General features: G+C 34.7%; 2 long non-coding RNA genes across 3 annotated transcripts in view; one reads left to right on the top strand and one right to left on the bottom strand.

Moving 5' to 3' along the window:
• LOC111085991 overlaps window positions 1-20596 on the bottom strand; it is a 275417-nt gene that overhangs the window by 186681 nt on the left and 68140 nt on the right. The gene's annotated exons all lie outside the window — the stretch shown is intronic.
• Window positions 7755-19161, top strand: LOC111085992. The gene is made up of 3 exons (XR_002610767.1): window positions 7755-8284; window positions 12693-12761; window positions 16042-19161. It is a non-coding gene; the product is annotated as an uncharacterized LOC111085992 (long non-coding RNA).

Genomic DNA, 20596 nt, shown 5'->3' with positions numbered 1-20596 from the left:
CAAAACTTTTTCGCCTTCTAGCGATATTCATGTGAGAAGTGACAGTTTTCACAACCGTTTTAATATATCTAATGTGACATAAGGCTTGTAACATTACTGCTACATGCGTAGCCACTGAGCATGAGCAGGCAAATCTTAGCATCATCGCTATTTTAAACGCCGCAAATTTATTTCAAAGATAGCTCAAGAAGTTCGTTTTTGCGGGAAATTTAATTTTTGCTTCTAGTTTTACATAAAATCGGAAGAACTTGCACGTGAGGATACGTTAATTTGTTTACTTGTTTGTTGTTAAACGCAAAGCTACACACTGGGCTATCTGTGGTGTGCCCACTACGGGTATCGAAACCCGGTTTTTAGCGTTCTGAGCCTTCGATCTTACCGCTGAGCCACAGTGGGCAGGATACATTAGACAGAAATGAACAGAAGCTAACCTAATAAACAACAAACTATTCAGGATACAATAGAAACAAAAGATAGTTTCGTAAATAGCGTCCATTTCTGCTACAAAGAGATGTAAAACAACATTTTGTTGTATGTACATTAAGAGTTAATTATTTCAAACAAAACTGCGGGCCTGTTAAGGTTGCTTATACATCAGACATAGAGCCAGAATCTGTACGAAATCTGAAGTTGTGTATTTGTATGTCTTCTTGTGTATACACCATGAACTGATGAGGAACTTAGAGAAACCAGACAAGTCTTGAATACCAATTCTAGGAATAGCTTATTGTGGGCGTCAATTATATTTATTTATTTTTTATTTTTTGCTTAATCGAATTTTGTATTTTCTGGGATCGAGCCTGGTAACTCTCGCACTCTATGTAGTGAACACTTTATCATCTAATCTAATAGATTTAAATTTTCTTAATAACTCAAACTTCAACGTTACCACCTTCTCAAAAGGCTTACTTACTCTCAGTGTTGTGGGTGCCACATTCCTACCTTCTCAAAAGGCTTAGTCTAGGGGTTGTGGGTGCTATTTTACTGCCTTCTCATGGTTGTGGGTGCCACGTTTCTGTCTTTGAACAAGGTTTAGTCTCAGAGTTATGGGCGCCAGTTTCTCTTGTGACTGTTAAATTTTTCAACTTACGAGATTCAAATCGACATATCCCACAAAAAAACAACAAGATATCATATCTTTTAATTTGGACCAAAGGATAAATTATGGGAAACTTCCTATGTTTGGGTAACATATACAAAGTGCAGCGCTTTTGGTTTTTTAAAATATAAGCAGTTTCATTAAAATCAAAGTGTGGCGTTATAAGTATTACGTTAAGTCTTTCAGAGCTATAAATATTACGTTATGTCTTTCAGAGTTATAAATATTACGTTATGTCTTTCAGAGCTATAAATATTACGTTATGTCTTTCAGAGTTATAAATATTACGTTAAATCTTTCACAGTTATAAATATTACGTTATGTCTTTTAGAGTTATAAACATTACGTTATGTCTTTTAAGAGTTATAAATATTACATTATGTCTTTCAGAGCTATAAGTATTACGTTATGTCTTTTAGAGTTATAAATATTACGTTATACCTTTCACAGTTATAAATATGTGCATCATGTATATATATATGTGTGTGTGTGTGTGTGTGTGTGTATATACACATACATGCGGTTTTTAAGATATATTTTTTTTTCATTTGTTTGGTTTTTGGGGCTATCTGATGTGTTCTCCGCGTTATAAGTTCGTAAACTTATCGCTGTCCCACCGGACGACATATATTTATTAAGAAAGTGATGAATCACAGGTTTCAGATTATATTTTGAAAGTGAACATTTGAAAATGTCTAATTTACGTGAAAGTTCCTCATTACGAGACATAACAATAATAAGATTCCACGACTTAGTGGAGTTCTTTAATCATTCACTCAGAATTATACATACATTCTTATATATATATATATATATCTTTCGAGAACGCCCTCTATTTGCCGCGCAGTGTAGATAATAAATATCAAAACCATCATTGGCCAGTGATATAATCATATCGTTATTTACCAACTTAAAGACTTTTAAAATAAATACTAGCAAACCCTTTTATTAAATGAGCAAATATTTAACTCTTTACAGCCCATTAATGCCAAAAAATCAAATATCATTAATCAATTTGAAAATGCAATATATATATATATATATGTGTGTGTGTGTGCAAATATGCACCAAAAATGTTATTTAAAGTGATGTATTCGCTGTCACTTTCCTCGAGCGGCGCCAAATTGTGTCCGTCTCAACCCCCGATAACAATAAAATAATTCTGCAACGATTTAATACAGCACTAGAGTCCCCACATCAATATCTTATAATAGCGGTGGTCGTATATTTTACATTACTTTAAGACTTGATGTAGGTTCAAAATGAAACCTTTACCTTTACAGCGTGATAAAGTGTGTAGCAAACAGGCCATTACACGTCGTGTAAAATAAGCTTTATGATTTTTCTAATTTCATGTTTCGGTTGCTAAGGCAAGCTTAAAGCGGTAACCACCGGCTTTCCTGCTCAGCTTTACGGATTACCCTCTACCACCCCGTCGTTATTCAACGCCCCGAACACCCCAGATGTTTGCAAAGCCCCGTAGTCGGCGAATCAATTTTGGTAAATACCAGTTCTGGTGACAACCCAATCGAGGTAACAGCTCCCGTGGCTTTATGAATTAAGAAGTTAAGATTTAAGATAATGACCATATAGCTGAGCAATAATCCAAAAATAACTGATTATCCATACAGTTAGAATAGACGGGTATTTTCATCAGTTTGTATTAAATAAAACTAGCACTAAAAACATTGCACATACATGGTAAATATTTCAACATAAATTCCACTAAAAACACTGCACATACATGGTAAATATTTCAACATAAATCCCACAACAGCGAGTAGCAGAGATAACAAATACATGCAGCGTGATCAAAATGTCAAAATACAGAGAAGTGATTAAAGTCACTCTAAGAAAGAGAAACGTATATGGTCAACGTTTCAGAGCCGATGAAGATAGCTTCGCTGAAGCGTTAAGCACGTATTTTTATCTTCCTTACTGTGATTTTAACTATTTATTTATATTAAATAGATAAGTTAAAATATACAAATTTCCGTTGTGTTACTTAGAAAACCAAACTACCGTTGTCAAGGTAACAATTTTACAGCTCATGGATTATTTAGAAAACTAAAATAAGGAATCATTTACTGTTGTCAATGTAACAAATTTACAGCTCATGAATTATTTAGAAAAAACAAACTACCGTTGTCAAGGTAACAATTTTACAGCTCGTGAATTATTTAGAGAACTAAACTAAAGAATCATCTACCGTTATCAGGACAATAAATTCACGCCCTACACGTTATTTACTAAACCAAAATAAATAACCTGCCACCGTTGTCAAGGCAATACATTTACATTTGATAAGTTATATAGAAAAGTAGATCAACCTTCTACTGTGTAGAAAGTGAAACAAACTTCAAAACAACACAACCATATGGAAGAATGATGCAAACATTTTCAGGGGAACATGGGAAAATGTTTGTGTTATTAAAACAACAACTTCTGAAAGAGGACAGGAATATGCAAGAACGATGGGTACTGAAAGACATGGAACGTGTAAGAGCACAGAGAAATAAAAAACAACCAGGCAGTGTATCAGAAAAACCATTCCAACATCAAAATACCAACTTATAAAAAAAAACACTTCTACAATCATTTGTAGAATAAAATATGAACTGAAAACTGCAAGTGAAATGTTATGGAATCCGAGTTGTGACAACTACACGAAATACAGTGCTGGGTAGATGTATACATTAAAGCTCGTAGAACAAGACATGGCCTATTGTTTAGGATTCATAGTTCTCGACCCGTTGCTGCAAAATGCTCTACGCACTTTGCGGACGTGGGTGAGCCATATGGTTTATGGCCAAATCCAACAATTCGATCAGAGAGTAGTATAAGAATTGACAATGATGGATGCTGATAAGCTTTCTTTTCTCTAGTCCAGTGATTCCCCAACTCTTTTAGTCTGAAGCTCCCTTGATGTGAATAAAAAAAAGTTTGAGCCCCCCCCCTCCCAATCTATAGCTTTAGCATGGTGATTGAAAAACAGTGCCGTAGTAAAAACAATAACATCTCCTTTCGACATACTGTATCATTTAATTAATTCAACACATTTTTTTCGGCTTACTGTTTATTTAAGATTAAAATTAATTGAGCATCTTTGTTTTCGGACCATTTTTGGCGCCCCCCCCCAAAACAAAGCTTCACGGCCCCCAGTGGGTCCGCGGCTCCCACTTTGGGAACACTGCTCTAGTCTATCAGTTGAAAGTTATGTACGGCTTTTGCGCAGATAACACTGTGTAGCTTTTGCGTAAAATTCTGAAACAAACACACACAAACACAAAATGAGGGTTTTACCGCCCCCATAACACATATCTTATGAGTTAAATATATCCGTAACACATTAAAAATTGTACAATAGTTTGTAAAAAAGAAAAACAAGTTGTCAAATGTGCAAAGTATTTTGTGTTCAAAGCATGTTTATATATACAGGGTGATTATACACATGTTGAATTTATAATGTCTTACCCTGAAAGAAATGATAACTAAACTGGTTATATTTTCATTAGTAAATATCCGTATAAGACCAAGTGTACCAACTATATTGTAACTTTTGTCCCACCCTGTATATTATTAATATAAAAGTATATATATATATATATACATCTTTTCTCCTTTGATGGATCGTTAATAATGATGAATTTATCAGTGGTGAGTGCTACATCTATACTTAGCAATGACGAGTAACACATCATGACAACAGTTTTAATTATTTATTTGTGAATTTACACATAGTCTGAAAAGAAAATGAACACAAAATCAAATAAAGTGCTACAGTAGGATATTCATTGTTTTCCTTTTGTATTTACATTCGCTGATAACCTTTTGTATACAATCATTGTATTATCATAATTTCTGGTCCGGTGGTTAGGGCACTCGACTCGTTATCTGCGGGTCGTGGGCTCCAATTCCTGTCACCGAACATGCTCACCTTTTCAGGCGTGGAGGGCGTTATAAAGTGACTGTTAATCCTACTATTTGTTGGTAAAAGAGTAGCCCAAGAGTTGGCGGTGGGTGGGGTTGACTAGCTGCCTTCCCTCTTGTTTATCACTGCTAAATTAGGGACGTCTAGCGCAGATATCCCTCGATTAGCTTTGCGCGAAATTCAAACCAAAACCTAAACTTCCTTGGTGCAAAACTTGGACCGAATTTTGATGAAGAAAAAATAATTTCTAGATAAAACAGGACAAAATAAGTAAACAGGAAAACATGCTTGCTCCGTCATTTTAACGGAGTAATTTTCATCTACTAACAACCGCTTGTCCACAGAATGAGTTCCATACAGTCACCTCTATTTATTCAAATCAATAACATCAAATTACGTTAATGGCAAAAATAATTATTCTAAAGCTTAAAAGAGGGCCAATGAACTAATGAGAACTTCGTGGTTGTATGAATGTACAGTCCTGTATGTTTATTCGAGTAAAATATTAAATTATGGGCAAACTTAAAGAATAAATAATTATTCTAAAAGTCGAAAAGACGAGTGAACTGATGAGGTCAGTGTTTTGTGAGAGAAAACTTAATGATAGCGGAGACTGTAACGGAGACTGACCAGCAGTATCAAACCCAGATTGACCCTCTAGAAACTGATCACATTTATCGAAAAGCAACAAGCAGAGATATTGACTGCGATTACCCATGGCACTTTTTACTTCATTCAACAAGCAGAGATGGTGACTAGAATTACCCATGGCACTTCTTATTTCATTCAAAAAGCAGAGATAGTGACTACGATTACCCATGGCACTTCTTACTTCATTTAACAAACAGAAACAGTGACTACAATTACCCATGACACTTCTTACTTCATTCAAAAAGCAGAAATAGTGACTACAATTACCCATGACACTTTTACTTCATTTAACAAGCAGAGATATTGACTACAATTACCCATGACACTTGTTACTTCATTCAACAAACAGAGATATTGACTACGATTACCCATGGCACTTTTTACTTCATTTAACAAGCAGAGATAGTGACTACGATTACCCATGGCACTTCTTACTTCATTCAACAAGCAGAGATAGTGACTACGAGTACCCATGACACTTCTTACTTCATTTAACAAGCAGAGATAGTGACTACGATTACCCATGGCACTTTTTACTTCATTTAACAAGCAGAGATAGTGACTACGATTACCCATGGCACTTTTTACTTCATTTAACAAGCAGAGATAGTGACTACGATTACCCATGGCACTTTTTACTTCATTTAACAAGCAGAGATAGTGACTACGATTACCCATGACACTTCTTACTTCATTTAACAAGCAGAGATAGTGACTACGATTACCCATGACATTTTTATTTCATTTAACAAGCAGAGATAGTGACTACGATTACCCATGGCACTTTTTACTTCATTTAACAAGCAGAGATAGTGACTACGAGTACCCATGACACTTCTTACTTCATTTAACAAGCAGAGATAGTGACTACGATTACCCATGACACTTCTTACTTCATTTAACAAGCAGAGATAGTGACTACGATTACCCATGACACTTCTTACTTCATTTAACAAGCAGAGATAGTGACTACGAGTACCCATGGCACTTTGTACTTACTTCACTTTGGTGCATTCGTCGTTTTACCACAATAGTTCCTATGTTAGAGACTTTTTTTAGCTATATATTCGCCCAAAATGTGATAACCTTAAAACTACCTCAAAATCTAAGTCATGTCATTTTGATCGTAATGTGGATGGACAGAATACAAGTTTGTATTAATAACAAAATATTATAAGTCATACAAACACGACTTATTTCACACAGTTTTCACTCATTCCAGAGAAGCGGTAGCATCAAGGTATGATTACTGTAGAAGTGTTCACTCCAAAAAAATATACAATAAATATAAATTTCTTTAAGTACTATTTGAACAAAGTCGGACAATTTACGTGTCAATGAATGAATGTTCTTCGACGCTACTTTATTGTGGAATGGAAAAGTTTATTAGCGTTAAGAAGAAACTGGAAAAACACTCACTGTCGAACAGAGTTTCGGGAAAATACATTGAGGACCAAGACGTGCAAGATAGCAAGTATTTTTACTTCGGCTCCTCCTTTCTTCAGACGGGGCCACGTTTTAGAAGAAGGTGATATTATCTTTCGCTCCGCCAACTAGGCGGTACAACGACGCCCTGAATATTTTGATTGGTTACATAAGGTTTCGTCGTACCGAGATCATTGCGCTTGCCTCGAGTGAAAACATACTCCGTGCTCAAGTGCAACTCGATCTTCTAAACATATAAGATGGAAGGAAGTCTAAATAAATCGATTTTACTCCAAAGTAGAAGTGTAACTGTAGTCTAGTTTTTCTACGTCTTCTTAAGAAACGTCTGTTAGAATATATATTTTTTTATATAAAATATCATGTATTACAAATAGAATATATTGATGCGCGAAGATTATGATGGAGTGGAGACAAGTTAATACGTATCATAGCTTCATGAGCATACTAAATACCAAGTGCCCACAATTTAATACAACAAACTCAGTAACATTATTTCTTTAACCTTTTTCAGACTGGCTGACTACCGGGGTATCAATGGGAATAAATGTATGCTTTATTGTTACCCCCCCCCCACGTGGCACAGCGGAATGTCTGCGGACTTACAACGCTAGAATCCGGGTACCGATACCCGCGGTGGGCAGAGCACAGGTAGCCCATTGTGTAGCTTTGTGCTTAATTACAAACAAACTTTATTATTAAGTGTTGCATAATCTGAGAACTTATAGAATACGTCTCTAATTTTTACTGTTTTATAAAAGTTCTGTTGGTTTCAGATGCAAATCGAACCAGCTTTTTCTAAACACCTGAGTTGTTACTGAAAAAGCAAAACAAAAAACGTTAACAAAAATGTATGCTGCTGTTGTACTGTACTCTATAGGTCGTGTCATCTAGTGTGTAACATTCAATAGTGAATTGTTCTAGAAAGGAGAGGGCGCTTTGTCTCCGATGGACAAGTTTCCATCAAAGCTATGGTTTGTGATCAGTGCTGTTTTTGTTTTTTTGTATTAGAAAACGTTTAAAATTATAGTTAGATTAATTCGAAATGATCGTTTACTGAATATTTCAAATTCTTTTTAATGAAGTAAAAACTACCCACGGTTAGCAAACAAACCTACTTCCACATCACTGGCTGAAAACTCTTACAAACTGAATGACTGGTTAGTAAATGTTTTCGAGTTTATTATTTTTGTTTTCGAATTTGATGTAAATTATTTAAAATCTCAATTTCATTTTAATTTTTTATATGTTTTCAATTACTTTTATTGCGAAACGAATTTAGCTATGTAGTATATACTACAACGTCTATTCGTTATATATCGTTACAATACAGATTATCTTTGAGATCGAATAATAAAATTACTGCTTCCTAAAATTGTTAGATGTAGCTGCGAATTCACTTGGTGTTACAAAGGATGAGTAGAAACGCAAGTTTGTTTCAGTGGTACATTTTCTATATTGTACGCCAAGATATAAACGACACTCTTTAAAAGCAAAATTGTACGCCTGGAAAAAACAACACTCTCTAAAAGCTACATTGTACACCTAGATATAAACAATACTCTTGCAAAGCTATATTGCATACCTAGATATAAACAATACTCTTTAAAAGCTATATTGTATACCTAGATATAAACAATACTCTTTAAAAGCTATATTGTACGCCTGGAAAAAACAACACTCTTTAAAAGCTATATTGTACGCCTGGAAAAAACAACTCTCTTTAAAAGCTATATTGTACGCCTGGATATAAACAATACTCTTTAAAAGCTATATTGTACGCCTAGATATAAACAACGATCTTTAAAAGCTATATTGTATGCCTAGATATAAACAATAATATTTAAGAGCTATATTGTACGCCTAGATATAAACAATACTCTTTAAAACCTATATTGTACACCTAGATATAAACAATACTCTTTAAAAGCTATATTGTACGCCCAGATATAAACAATAATCTTCAAGAGCTATATTGTACGCCTAGATATAACCAATGCTCTTTAAAAGCTATATTGTATTCCTAGATATAAATAATGCTCTTTAAAAGCTATATTGTATGCCTAGATATAAACAATACTTTTTAAAACCCATATTGTATGCCTAGATATAACCAATGCTCTTTAAAAGCTATATTGTACGCCTAGATATAACCAATGCTCTTTAAAAGCTATATTTTATGCTTAGATACAAACAGTATTCTTTAAGAGCTATATTTTACGCCTGTATATAAATAATAATCTTTAAGAGCTATATTGTACGTCTAGTATATAAACAATAATCTTTAAGAGCTATATTGTACGCCTAAATATAACCAATGCTCTTTAAAAGCTATATTTTATGCTTAGATATAAACAGTATTCTTTAAGAGCTATATTTTACGCCTGTATATAAATAATAATCTTTAAGAGCTATATTTTACGCCTGTATATAAACAATAATCTTTAAGAGCTATATTGTACGCTTGGATATAAATAATAATCTTTAAGAGCCATATTGTACGTCTAGTATATAAACGATACTCTGTAAGGCTTATTTTAAATCTAAAATAATCAATGCTATGTAAGGCCTACTGACCTATCTGATTATTTCAATCTATTGACCATACTTTATTACTTATGATATTTATTTATTTCAACACCATATTCACTTCAAAGTGTTCAAGCAAACCCCGATGAGATTTTCTTGGAGGGGGGGGGGGCAAACACCAAGTACATTTTACAATAATTGAATAAAATAATAAATATTTACATTTGTTCATAGAAAAAAAAATCCAAAATATTAGCAGATTACTTTTAACAAATAAATGTTCAATCTATTTAAAACACAAAGCATATTAGCTTGTTCTTGGATAATTTAGATAAGAAATATTCGGCGGTAAATCTGAACGCTTATAACGCTAATAACCGTGTTTCGACACCCGTGGTGGGCACAGGAAAGATAGCCCTTTGTGCTTGAAAATAAACAAACAAGAGCAAACCAAATCTGAAAAGAGTTCTGAGAAATGTCGTCCCTAACCTATGAAAACACAAAATTATTCCCAGCCTGAAGAATATGTCGATATTAGAGAAGTATAATAATCATTAAGACCAGATTAATGTTAAGAAATCAATGTGCAGCGGAGAGGTCATAATTTAAAACGAATTATTAAATACAGAAATACAAGAATGCAATATAAACATGACAACAGAGATGCCTGACAATATTAATCTTGGCTACGAAGGTGACTATTATATATATTTTTTTACCTGTTTCACTTTAAAGTAGGCTTAGAACTCTGCATACCCACTTAGTTTCTTCCTGAAATTAATTAATTTACGTAAGCATACGTTCTTGTGGTCGAAGAAGCGTTCACGTTATGAATGCGTGACAAGATGCAAAAGAAAACTTGGGTTTTCATAACGTTCAGAATAAATAATAGTATTTGCACCGCTAGAATGTTTTGTTTACGTTATATGTCCACCCAGCCTTCTCGATAGATAAACAGTTCTCAAAATACGTATTTAAAATAGGATATAATACTTTATCACGTTAAAAGAAAGTAAGTTAAACATTACAAAGGAAATTGTGATTCATTAGGAATTAGGTAAAAGGGTTAATAAACTATCTTACAACATTAGAACGTGCAGGATATGGCGGGAATGTTTCACTTTTGGATACGAGGAATTTGTCGCCAAGATTCCTATACGAAACTATCAAATGAAAGGATGATGTTAGCCATTACGTTACTTTTATTAACAACCGTGATGTTGACCAGTGTTTCCATTTGTACTCTATTGTTAACCACTGGGATATCACTTTGATTTTCTTAGCCACATTGATGTTGACTAGAACCTGGATTTCAATAAACGGTTTTGTTATTTCTTGTCGTTCCAATAATCTCATTGGATACATGGTAACAATTGGGCAAATTTTATTAACCACAATTTTACCGGTTACTGTGTTTCCACCATACAGCTGGAAAAATGACTGCTTATATCGCGTATCATTGAACAACCATATTTTCTATTAATCACTTTGGTTTTGACCGTATATAGAAAATATAATACTCAACTGCTACTGATTATGTTATTTACTACAGAACAGTTAAATGTTGTGTAATCATGAACATAACGTGTGTTTGGTTTTCTATTATTCTCAGTGTTATCACACTGCGTTATTAAACACTGTGCTGTTGTCTTGTAGTTAACAGACGTTTTATGTGACCTTAACCGCATTATTATCTCACACATTGGTATTAATTATTATATTAGTTAGTGTGAAGTAAAATGTCATGAAGCACTGAGCCTATGATTACTAATTACTACTACAAACTTGGACAGTGAGCCATGTCATGTAAAGTTAAATATCATCAAACACCCAGCTAATAATCACTGGTTACTATTTCAAACTTGGCCAGTCATCCATGTTGTGTGAAGTAAAATGGTGGGTATCATCAAGCGCCCAGCTAACAATTACAGATTACTACTTCAAACTTAACCAGTCAGCCATGTTGTCTGAAGTAAAATGGTGGGTATCATCAAGCACCGAGCTAACAATTACAGATTATTACTTCAAACTTGACCAGTCAGCCATGTTGTGTGAAGTAAAATGGTGGGTATCATCAAGCACCGAGATAACAATTACAGATTACTACTTCAAACTTGACCAGTCAGCCATGTTGTGTGAAGTAAAATGGTGGGTATCATCAAGCACCGAGCTAACAATTACAGATCATTACTTCAAACTTAACCAGTCAGCCATCACCAGTATTGTGTGTCGTTTACAACCAACTTAATTACTATAAAGCCCTCAAGTGGCACAGCGGCATGTCTGCGGACTTACAACACTATAAACCGAGTTTCGATATCCTGGGCAGAGCACAGATAACCATTGTGTAGCTTTGTGTTTAATTTCAAACAAACAAACAATAATTACTATAAATATTTTGATGCAAGCAAAATTGTCTTGAACTTTAAACAATGTTCTATAAAGCACTATGATATAAAATCACTGTTATTAACAACCACCCTATTAACGTTTGTATTGTTAGATATTTAGATGTTGACTGTTATGTTAATACTTTTACCAGCTTAGATGGTAACTCCTACGACAGTAGCTCAAGCCACCAACTAATATTTCTGTGTTCTTTAAGTAAGGTATACTGTAATATTTATTTATTGCTACTTTCATTAACATCACTCGTTATTCTATTTAATGTACCTAATGTCATTGCTTATCATTTTGATTTATTGTTTATTATAATACATTGTTATCTTTGTATATGTATTTAGGAATAATGTAAATCTCTCAAGCTGGCCAAACCTCGTGAGATGTTATTGGGATTACGGCCGAAAACATCGTTAGTAGCTATGAAATAATGTATTCTAATCTTTATAAATAAGAGTGTAAGAATAGTATATTTAACCAACTATATTGATTGCTAGATCGATTTTTAGTTACTCTTTAAGTAGGTTATGCTGCTCTGATCGGAAATTAATATTAAGTATAAACTGATCTTTCAAAGACAAACGTGAAGTCTCCCACTCTGTTACAGATTCTGATCAGGTTTCTGTTTCTTGTTTACAGAAGCAGTTGGTGTATCGTGGGCAAAACTTTATGAAATCACGCTTACGATCAGAAATACTTCATATAAAAGTAAGTCTTAGCCACCCATTATGGTATCTAAATTCTTAATGGTTAATCTTTAGGTAATCACATCGTATACACATGCAAAGGTAAATGTATCTAATGCTCATTCTACAACTACTGACAAAGCATCATTAATGAGGTTTCCCCACCGGTGAGTCAGCGGTACGCTTAAGTATTTACAACGCTTAAATCTGGTGTTCGATTCCCCCACTGTATACATCAAATAGCCTAATGTGGCTTTCCTAAAAAAAAACCAACAAACAAAATCATTGATGGAAATTTGAATATTCCATACTAAAAATACAGTTACTCCAATCATTTAGAAGTTAAATCTGTAATTGGATTATCAGCTCTCCCCCCCCCCCCACACACACATAAAATAAGTAACAACTGTGTAATCTAATTATACTGTAGAAACAGCGTTTGATCAGAATGTAAAACACTGGGAAGGGCACAGCCACACAAAGTTTCGTCAAGCATGCCTTTCTCCGTCGCAGGTTGATATACATACAGTGGAAGTCAATGGTGTTACTAGGATTATTTCAGCTCTTTAAACATGGCGTGAGCATGATATAATATTGGCCACATGGTTTCAAGAGATCACTTTTATTACCTATTAGGCTGCTTGGATTGCTGTTGTTCCCCGGGGGTGACGGAGAGTCCATCCAGCCGCACCGCGCCCGCTGCCGGAAACAGTATCACTGTTATTTGATCTTTAATTTGGTCTGCGGAAAGAGTTAGATCTCGCCTCCTATCCACTTTATGTTTGGTAAAGATGATAAGTGGAATCTTTAAACTTTTCCTTGTTTCGTCTGTTGAATATAACAAGGATTTTGTTTTATATTAATCAAGTTATAAAGCACGTTGTAAGACCAATACCAGCTCTCAGTGTCATTGCATATTCCAAAAGCCCAGTACTAGCTTTTAGTATCATTACATGTTCCAAAAGCTCAGTACTAGCTTTTAGCATCATTACATGTTCCAAAAGCCAAATACTAGCTCTTGGTGTCATTACATGTTCCAAAAGCCTGATACCAGCTCTTAGTGTCATTATTATTTTACCATTACCCGATGAGCGCGGTTGCTATTTCTGAAATCAATAAACGACGAGAAAAAGTATGAAGCTGACTCTAAAGTACGTTAAACCTTCTTAACAACATAACAAAAAAAACTGTAATATAAAAAACATCCATAATATTTATCAGCTATTTCATTTTTTACCACTCCAAAAAAGTAGCATTAGATAACTTAGAGGGGTGACCAGTAGTAATCAAACTTTAACTGTCTTAATAAGTAGCATTAGATAACTTAGAGGGGTTACCAGTTGTAATCAAACTCTAGCGATCCTAATATGTAATGTTAGATAACTTAGAGGGGGTAACCAGTAGTAATCAAACTTTAACGACCCTAACAAGTAACATTAGATAACTTAGAGGGGGTAACCAGTAGTAATCAAACTTTAACGACCCTAACAAGTAACATTAGATAACTTAGAGGGAGTGACCAGTAGTAATCAAACTTTAACTGTCTTAATAAGTAGCATTACATAACTTAGAGGGGTTACCATTAGTAATCAAATTCTAGCGGTCCTAATATGTAATGTTAGATAACTTAGAGGGGGCGACCAGTAGTAATCAAACTTTAACGACCCTAACAAGTAACATTAGATAACTTAGAGGGGGCGACCAGTAGTAATCAAACTTTAACTGTCTTAATAAGTAGCATTAGATAACTTAGAGGGGTTACCATTAGTAATCAAACTCTAGCGGTCCTAATATGTAATGTTAGATAACTTAGAGGGGTTACCATTAGTAATCAAACTCTAGCGGTCCTAATATGTAATGTTAGATAACCTAGAGGGGGTGACCAGTAGTAATCAAACTTTAACTGTCCTAAGTAACATTAGATAACTTATAGGGGGTTACCACTAGTAATCAAACTGTAACGGTCCTAATATGTAATGTTAGATAACTTAGAGGGGGTGACCAGTAGTAATCAAACTGTAACGGTCCTAATAAGTAACGTTAGATAACTTAGAGGGGTTGACCAGTATAGTTATCAAACTTTGAGTCCTGATGATGAGTGTCCATATCCTTCAAAGCTCCAGATTTAGTTTTTGTTTTATTCTTAATGCTGTTACGTTCAATTTTTAAGAGATTTAAACCATTTCTATGATATTCCTAAGCAATAAATACAATTACTATGAAGGTTAATTACAACAAAGTTTATTGGTTAATGCAGTAAGTATTATCTTCTTTTCTTCTACACATAAATTCATAACCTAATGACGAAGAAAGGATATATTTGAGTAAGGACACTATACACTGATATTATATACACGCTCAATAACGATAAACAAAATAAAGCCACGTGCTCATTGCTATACATGCACAAAGACTTTTCCACAATGTTCCATTCAGCAGGAATTACTAACAAATAATGTATGTTGATAATTCGAGCTTGGTGTTACGCGAGAACGTGCAGAATTTAATCTGTAGGAAAGCGATACCCAACCACGATGAACTAAAGGTCGTCAGAAGGGCCACAGTTATCAGAGAGACAGATTAGTTTACCAGAAAACTGAACGGTTTCCAGAGATAGAGAGAGCAAAGAAAGAATGGTAGTCAAATTAATACTCAGTAGAGAAATACTATATTTAATACATCAGTGATGTTATAATAGGGTAGTAAGTTTAGAATATTTAATGTATGGATATCAATGATTTTATAATAGGGTAAGTAAGTTTAGCATATTTAATGCATGGATATCAATGACGATATAGCAAGGTAGTAAGTTTAGCATATTTAATGTATGGATATCAATGATTTTATAATAGGGTAAGTAAGTTTAGCATATTGAATACATGAATATTAATCATGATATTATAGAGTAGTGTGTTCATGATCATCAATGTTGGTATAATAAGCTAATAACTCTTGTAGATTTAATATGTATATTTACGCTTGTTTTAACTAGTTTGAGTATGGAACCTTTTCAGACGTACAACATGTTTTTGATAATCTAAGGTTGAGTTTTAAGCACGTGATCAAGTGTTGAATTTAAGCTACGTATGGGCAAACACTGCTGGTGCTCCGAGTCAACATAGAGATAGCGTTTTATTGTGCACTGAGAAACGTCTACGGGAGATGTAAGATTAAAATAAAACACTACATACTTTTTTTTTAGAGTATAAATTTGTTTCCGATAATTTCTTAGACAACTAAGTGTCTTTAGCTTAAAAACGAAAGGGATTTCTACGGTTCATATCTGGTTGTCTTATCTGTAGGTGTTTTACAAGGAAGAACTCATATACTGAATAATTTTGAGGTAGTTACAACCCTGTTTATCTTCACGTCGCTTGTATCGACTGCCATGTTTATGGTGTGGCCATCCCTTACCGCCGGAAGAACTACAGCTTTTGTGCCCTAACTCGGTTTCCTCGAGTCTGTCAAATCTTAGCACGGACTCTTCGTAGACGGTTCGGTTAGCGCGAGATCACGCACGGTCGACTAGATTTTGTTCCGTTCCAATAGACACAGCTTTGCTACGCGAGGAAGCTTCCTTCGTCCCGATGACAGTAAGGGAGGAAAGCACACGGGCTCTTGCCGACTCCCGCTCCTCCGAGCCTCTAGAAGCTCCTAAACGGAAACGATGAGTAAGAATGTCGTGAGTTTTCATCTTTTTATCTTTACCAATTTCCACGCTCATGCTTCTCCCACCCAGCCGTACCGATAATATCATTTCAACATTAGCGTACGAGGCCATATTCGTGAGGGTGGTTTTAATAAAATGTTGTTTGATATTATGAATAGCAAATCAAAAAGAAACTTGTGACATTTGATGACCAAATCGAATATAACACTTCCACACTTTATAGAACGCTATTACTTACACATCCGCAGTTTACGTTTTCTTGAGGCTCAGATGATAAGTTCAACAAGGCTTAAGTGAGCATTTTAAACATCGACTCTCGTATATCTTATTTGTACTAAAATTACCGTCAATTACGTATACAGGAAAACACATAACCTTTTCGTACGAACATTATAACATCTTCATGACAATTTCCTTAATTATATGTTACAAGTTATCTTCTCTTTCGACAATATATTCTATATATAAACGTAACAATACAAACCACAATAAAAAATAGGGTGAGTGGGTCTTAGTTAACATTAACATTAAAACACACTTCTTCTGGGAAGTTTGATCCAAGTATTAACAGCACACAACAGTTTTATATTTATGTAATAACTAGTGTTTTAAACACCGGTATGGTTATGTTTAATCGTTATATCCGAAAACAAAGAGATTAACAGCACACAACAGTTTTATATTTATGTAATAACTAGTGTTTTAAACACCGGTATGGTTATGTTTAATCGTTATATCCGAAAACATAGAGAAATGTTACGGTCAGAGAAATACCCAATTATCCGAGCGCTTTCGGAAAATTGACTTTTCTTCATCATGGATAAATGGCCACACATACAGACACCTTACCGCCTGAAGATCTGGGACCATCTTCCAAAAATGCTTGGGTTATCGTGTTTCTTAAGTTGTGGTTTATCTACTTTTTTTTTATTCTACGTATTTTTCGCATCTGTTGCTATGGTGATAGGTAGTTTGTGTGTGTTTTCTAATAGCAAAGTCCACCGAGGAGAATCGAGCCCCTGATTCTAGCGAAGACCGCCCACCGGTGGACAATAGGTAGTTGTGTCACAAGTCTGATTCAAGTTTAATATAATATATAGACCCACATAGATTATCAAGTTTGAAACGTTTAACTATTTATTTAAAAATAACTTATAGAAAATAAGAAATATTGTTCCTTATCGGTTTTCTATCCCTGAAGTTCTTGCTTAATACTCCTGAAATTCGCATCTTTTCACTTTTTGTTCAAAACCCTCACTCTCTTGTCTCCGAAGACTCCTTTCTCTTCCCATTTTTTCTTCAAATTTTTTTATCCCCTCCAAACCTCGTAATCTGAATGCCTAAAACTCATTTTTTTTTCTTAAAGAGTACAATCTCGTTTTGAAATCCCAACCTAAAACTAAATAGTTCACTGAAAACGACTTACTATTTTTTACACGACCTTGTCAAGCCCAACTTACACACTTGCTTAAGAATATGTAACACCCCGTCAAACGCGCAGCTGTTGCACGTAATACTTACAGTATTCTGAATTTCTAGTATGTGCTTTAACGAATACCGAACACAACATTATTTCAGTCATTTGAAGTAGCCGCAATCCTTTAAAACAACTGTGTTGATGCCCTAGGTTAAAGTGTATCCTTGCACGCGACAGAAACTTCTAATGAGACTCGTTAAAGTTTATTGTGTATCTATAGCATTTCGTTTGAGTGTGCGTAAGAAAATAATTAAATTGTCATTGCACGACAGGATTCGAAGGCCGAACTTTTCATTTTTAAGTATTCAATAATTATAACCTAGGGTCTGAGTATTCCTCATTTAATATACGTGCGTATATGTACATATACAGAATGCATATGATATATGTATCTTAGTTATTCAGGGTAATCCTTAATGACCCTCTCTTATCATTTGTTTTATTGCTAAGAAGATCTACGCAACGATTGAATGTTTTAAACGTTTTATCATACACGCGTGTGTAAATACAGCTATGCAACGATTGAAGTGTCACAAACCTTTTAGCCCAAATAAATAGTCACTTATGATCACGTTCCAGAACAGACACTGAACTTATACATAGAGAACACGCGATAAAGCCATTTCGATGGTCGTTTCCAGAAAACACTATCCATATCATGAAATACAACTTGTCAATTTCGTGATATAAATTATTCAGAGTAGAAAGACACTACATCATAGTTGTCTCTAGTAGTAACATACTACATATTACAGTAGTAATACAGACGGTTGACTACGTCATATTAAAACGATCTTGGATCTTCACCGCGTCGTTACATATTATGTCACCACGTCATTCGTTCTTTATCTGATGACCATGCATCTTGACAATAACCTTTCAGTGTAGTTTTTATTGTGACAGGATCCGTCGTAAGACCATCATGTCCAAGAGCGCATCCCATTTTTTTAAAGTTTTTCCATAATCCATTTAGGGTAGGAACGGTTTCGTAGCGCATGTTTCAAGCCCTATCTCACAGAATTCCACAGAGGCGCTGCATCAGCGAGTTGATTTATATTTCTTTGTATGGAATAGTATGGATACCCGTTTCATTTTCCAATTGCTTGAGGTGTGTGATGATTGAACAGGAAGTATGAACAGAAACCTCATCCTGATTACCTCGTTTACAGTGAAGACCTTCCTCAATTGTGTTGCGTACTATTGCCTGAGACACGTGGATGGCTTTTGCCACTGACCTTTGTGTTTGTGGATTCTCATCTGTCACAATACACCACACTTTGCTTACCACGGCTGGAGTATGACTCATTGTAGGTCTCTTTTTGGATGGTCATGGTGCCCTAAGTTGCTCCATATTTCTTTGTTTTCCAATATCGTTAAGTACAAAAGATATATCCGTCTTGGAAATTCTAATTCTCCGATCTGAGCACGCCTCTGCTCCGAATGTATCAATATTTTGTGTCAAAAAGGACTGTTACATACCCTTTTCCAAAGCGATAAATTTTTGGTGGCATCACATTACCTGCGAAACGCCATACAAAGTGAAAATAGTTTTCATATAACGTATTCAACCCTACAGACAACGTAATAAATGTCTATTATTAATAATACATCCAATTTCTTATGGTACTAAAACACTACACTAAATCTGTAGTAACGGACTACCTAATGTCTCTGATATTGACAACATAGCATTATATACTAAATACGTAGCAAATAATTACACACTAAATGTCTGTAGTATTAACGACACATTTACTATCTGCTTATAATGATTTCACGTATGAAGACTGTAAAATTAATACGTTAAATATAATATTTGTCTGGAATATTAACACTATATACTAGTCCTTTGTAGAAATAACATTTTCCATAATAGTGGCATGTAAAAGTAACAAAGAAGTAATAATATTACATTTTTATCTTCATATCACAGATTCAAAGACACATATTACTGTTTTATAAGGCGTTACCTGGAATCCCCCCGGATAACCCACAAAAATAAATTAGAATCTAAACGACACTTGTCATTACCATAGGCTAACGCTTCATCAAGCATTATCTGAGTTCCCTCGGACAACCCACGAGAATAAATTAGCATCTAACCGACACTTATAATTAAGATAAGATAATGTTTGATTAACGTTTGTCTAGATCCCCACGGATAACCCATGGAAGTGAATTAGCATCTACACGACACTTATCATTACCATAGGCTGACTCTTCCTTGAGCGTTATCTGGATCTCCACGGATATCCCATGGGAGTAAATTAGCATCTAAACGATACTTATCATGAACATAAGTTAACGCTTAATTAAGCGTTATCTGGATCTCCCAGTGTTTCATCATCAAGAATACATTAACATCAAGATGTTGAAGTGTTTAACTGTTGAGTTTCAAATTAGATCTGACAGTTTGTATGGGTCTTACTGTGCTCCAACAACTGACAGTATGTATGGGTCTTTCTTTGCCCCCAGCATCTGACAGTATGTATGGGTCTTACTATGTCCCCAACATCTGACAGATTGTTTGGGTCTTATTGTGCTCCAACCCCATTACAGACGTCACATTTTGTTCCAAGATAACAAGGGGGGTAATCACATTCACACCCTTTTGTAAAACGTTTTACGAATTAGTATATTATACATGATTAGTATAAGTTTTGATGTGTTGAGTCCCTTTAAGAATCCGGTTGTAGGATTCTGCATTCCA

The sequence above is a fragment of the Limulus polyphemus genome, unplaced genomic scaffold (genome assembly GCF_000517525.1).
Source record: "Limulus polyphemus unplaced genomic scaffold, Limulus_polyphemus-2.1.2 Scaffold769, whole genome shotgun sequence".
NCBI lineage: Eukaryota > Metazoa > Arthropoda > Merostomata > Xiphosura > Limulidae > Limulus > Limulus polyphemus.
The sequence above is the reverse complement of the archived record's forward strand: the minus strand, read 5'-3'. Positions and strand labels throughout refer to the sequence as shown.